General features: G+C 39.1%; 1 long non-coding RNA gene across 1 annotated transcript; it reads left to right on the top strand.

The window, feature by feature from the left end:
* Positions 1 to 538: 538 nt before the first annotated feature.
* LOC144782668 (uncharacterized) lies at positions 539 to 965 on the top strand. The gene is made up of 3 exons (XR_013601199.1): positions 539 to 647; positions 731 to 810; positions 896 to 965. It is a non-coding gene; the product is annotated as an uncharacterized LOC144782668 (long non-coding RNA).
* The last annotated feature ends 3424 nt before the right edge of the window (positions 966 to 4389 follow it).

The raw sequence follows: 4389 nt of genomic DNA, 5'->3' as shown, positions 1-4389 counted from the left end.
TGTGATCTACCGCAAAAACAAATCTAAGGTGGAATGATTCTACCAACCCCTTATGTTGTGTTCAGTTTCTCAGGGGCTTTGAGGGTACTGACGGTAATCGTCCGTTCCATGTTATATAAGTGCTGATCCTGGTGATTTTACATATTTATACTCCTTATGGACCCAACATTATCTTGTCTATATACAGATTGTGTTCCTAATTTTTACCTTCCAATCAAATCCATACAAGGCCTTTCCCGAACACGTTCGTTCGTGGTCAGTATGAGCAGTCCATATGTACCACCTAAGTCAAAGGTAAAACATATCACGTGTTTGTTCTAAATTCCCAATATATAAAGTTGTTGACATTTATCAACTGCTACTCTTACCACTAATATTGCTGCAAATGTCCTGTATACGACTCTTCCTTAAGAATATTCGGAAGTTAGCCCCAGATTATTAGACACTAAAGTGAGTTAGCTATATTGATTTAATTCATTAGTCTAACTAAAGGGAGAACAAAAAAACCAATCGTTTGTTGCTGTCTCCTAGATCGGATAGAAATCAAAACTTAAAAACATTCTAAACCTGCGCCCCTTGGTCGAAAAATCTGAAGGAAAAAGGAAAAGAATAGGCCCCTATTGACGTAAAGGACAAGATACCTTGAGGTAAGAATTGCTCCAGATCATTGTGTTTAGATTTGAAACAACTAATAAACGAGTGAAATAATGATATAAATACCTTGATTTAGAGTGTCCAAAAGAATACACTACAATTTTAACGAAGCCAGAAGGAAGAGTCGTATACAGGACATTTGCAGCAATATTAGTGGTAAGAGTAGCAGTTGATAAATGTCAACAACTTTATATATTGGGAATTTAGAACAAACACGTGATATGTTTTACCTTTGACTTAGGTGGTACATATGGACTGCTCATACTGACCACGAACGAACGTGTTCGGGAAAGGCCTTGTATGGATTTGATTGGAAGGTAAAAATTAGGAACACAATCTGTATATAGACAAGATAATGTTGGGTCCATAAGGAGTATAAATATGTAAAATCACCAGGATCAGCACTTATATAACATGGAACGGACGATTACCGTGAGTACCCTCAAAGCCCCTGAGAAACTGAACACAACATAAGGGGTTGGTAGAATCATTCCACCTTAGATTTGTTTTTGCGGTAGATCACATAAAATGAATAGATATAGGCTCATGGTGTCGCTATCTCCAGGTGTGATTTGATGTCTCCTAGTGAATGTCGCAATGAATTGTATATAGTGCAATAATCAATACTCAAACAGAGTTATGCCCTGGTGTAGGGATTTAATTACAGGAATATGATATTGTACCCTTGTTTTAAATTACAGATACCCTGCACACAAAGAAGAATGAGAGGATAAAACTATTTCTAAGCTGGTCCTGAGGAAGGTGGTCCCATTCCACCGAAACGCGTAGACCTGGCGTTAGGAAACTTTTAAGATCTCTGTTATTCCAAACTTAGAGATTGTTTTAGAACTTGTAAGAGTGCGAAACGGTATGAATGTGATGTATGTGAGGTAGTTTCTGTGTGCTTTAGGGGTACAATTGGTTTTGTCGTCTTTATGCATTATTTAGAACAAACAATATACTTTGTATAAATGATGATATTTGCATTGTCTAATTTATTTGGATGGTAAAAAATGTTAATGATTTGATGAATTACACATAAAAAAAGACTCAAAAAATGATAAATAAAATAAATGTTTTAAATAATTTTGATAAAATCTAAAAAGAAATAAAAAAGATTCAAATGAAAAATATGAGACTGTCATTCCTGCACTAAATGTGAATATTGATTGACAAATTTTGAGAGCGAAGCCTGAAAAGAAATTATGTTCTGACCACGGGGGAATTTTGATAATTGTCAACCAGCACACACACTCACTATGATCGCAGTGCACAACACCTTACCCTTCATGTATTGTACTTCACACAAGCACACATACACTAAACACATGCTTTCATTGCGCACACATTGTGCAGCACTAAATCCCTCAAGTAATGCATTCTTCACAGGCAAACATTTGCTCAGTACATGCACTAAATATGCATGCACTCCACATTACTGCTCTATCCCTGTTTTGTACTCTTCCCAGGCACACATACATCCTGTGCAAAGTCACTGCTTCTGCGCTGCATAGCACTCCTCATCTTCATAAAGCAGGGGTGAGTTAAGCACACAGTAGCAGAACTTTTAGAAAAGTGAGTGAGCCTGTAGGAGTCACCATAGTGAGACAGGGTAAAACAGTCCTGTTCACTACTACTGATCACCACACAGTATGTTATGACCGCCGTGCTTGGGTTGCTTAACTCCTAGTGAAGACTTAAGGAGGCTCATTTATGAGGCCATGCGTCAGTATTGCACTTCCGATGCGTCACTTTTTGTGACGCATCGGCGGCGTAAAACATGCCTCCTGTTGCGCACTATTTACGAAGTGACGCATCTAAGCAGATGCGTCACTTTGTAAACCCATGCGCTACATTATACCTGCGTCAGGTTCCCCCGCAAAATGCCTCGTAACAGTGACGCAGTGAAATCTATGAGATTTCCCTACGTCACTTTTAGGACGCTGTTGCGTCAAAATCTTGCGCCTGCCTCACAGCAGGCGTAAGACTGACGCAAGCCCTTTCACATGGGGCTTTCCCCATGTGAAAGGACGTATTGCTGGAGTTGCGTCACTTTTGTGACACACCCCAGCAATGCGTGACTTTTGCGCTTACAGATAACTCCTTGCGACATGATGCGTCATACTGTAAATATGACGCATCATTGGTGTCGCAAGGAGGACGCAGTGAAAAGTGACCCATCGCTGTTTTCACGCAGCGATGCGTCACTTTTCATAAATGAGGTTCACGAAGTCCATGATTGACCATGTGCATCACGCTACTGCCTTTTAGCTAGGTTTGCCCTAGGGAAATTCCACATATATACATACATAGCAGACACTCTCTCAATAGGGTTATTATCAACAGAGAGCTGCAACCAAATGAAAAAAAACATATTAAGAGCTAAAGCATTTGGAACCCTTTGTCATGATAATGTCTAAGTAGGTTAGACTGTACATGCATTTTATTTAAAAGTTACCATTTACGAATGAAGATAAAATAATGACACGGCTCACGAATTTATACTGTTCAGAAGAAAATTCAGAAAATGTACATTTCAAAAGTTTTTGTTCTCATGTTTTTCGCCTTAGTAGCCAGAGGCATCTATTGTTCCATGCTGCAAACTCCTTACTTATACTTAAAAGTAATCTATGTGGTTATCTTCTTCCTTCTAAAAGCACCAATTTCCCTCCGAAACATGTGAGTGCTAAAATAGGGAAATAAATACATAAAACTCTTTCGCATAATATCTCTGCTAAGGTTCTCAAAGCGGGAAAGGACGATGGTAAGTGGGGAAGTGTTCCCGGTGTTTAAGTAGAAAATTAACATAGCATTTTCTCGGTTTTTGCTCTATAAAGCAAATAACAGGCTTAACTTAAATCTTTTTTCTTACCACATTAAGTTTTGAGAGTACAGAATATATAAGACGTGAATTTGTCCTCTGGGGAGCCCGAGAGGCGCGTGGGCGGCTCATAAAGGTCAAGGCGCGCGGCACTATTGCCTGTAATATTTCCTGATGCCTTTTTATTTCATAATTTATCTCGGGCAGGAGCTCGGATCAATCTCGGAGGTACACGAGAGGGCTTGCGATTACATAGAGGGAGGCATTCTGTCCAGCACGAATTGTTCTTTGCGGGGCTGTAAGTGAACCCCTTTCAGCAAACTCTGTCGTAACTACAGATAATTCCACCAAGGGCGTTCAGGTTAATGGATCTTTGATTTACTGGTTCTCTTTTTATATTGCAGGTGATTATTGATTTATAATAAGTGGGAGTTGCTCATCTCCCTATAAATGATTTTAATTATTTTGTTATTACAAGTGCTTTCTCACGTCAGCACAGCATGGCACTAATGACTTTTAATAACTTCTTGCAAGCGACCAATGACGTCATGGCACTTGGTTTTTCTGGTGGTTTCATGGATGGTCTCCTCCCTTGGCTTTCTTTCTAGGCATTTCATAATTTATGATTTATGAAAGCCAGAAAAAAATATGTATAAAAATATTTCTCAGAATTTCTTGCTTTGTTTGTATAGATAAAACTAAAAAAATAGGTTTGAAAAACCTGGTTATTCACTACTTTGACATAAAAGCAATGACAGGAATCGAGTTGATTTCAGAAGAGTGGCAAATAGGGCTCCGAACGCTCATTTGAGGTCTACTTTGGATATCCCAGGTATCTTCAGATACCCCCTGAGGATGATGGAGGAGCGGTGGTTGATAATTGCCTTCTCTTCAGTCCTTTTCGAATCTCCCCA

Source organism: Lissotriton helveticus, chromosome 9, assembly GCF_964261635.1.
Source record: "Lissotriton helveticus chromosome 9, aLisHel1.1, whole genome shotgun sequence".
In the NCBI taxonomy this organism is placed as follows: domain Eukaryota; kingdom Metazoa; phylum Chordata; class Amphibia; order Caudata; family Salamandridae; genus Lissotriton; species Lissotriton helveticus.
Note: the sequence above shows the minus strand (reverse complement) of the source record. Positions and strands in the feature narration are given on the sequence as shown.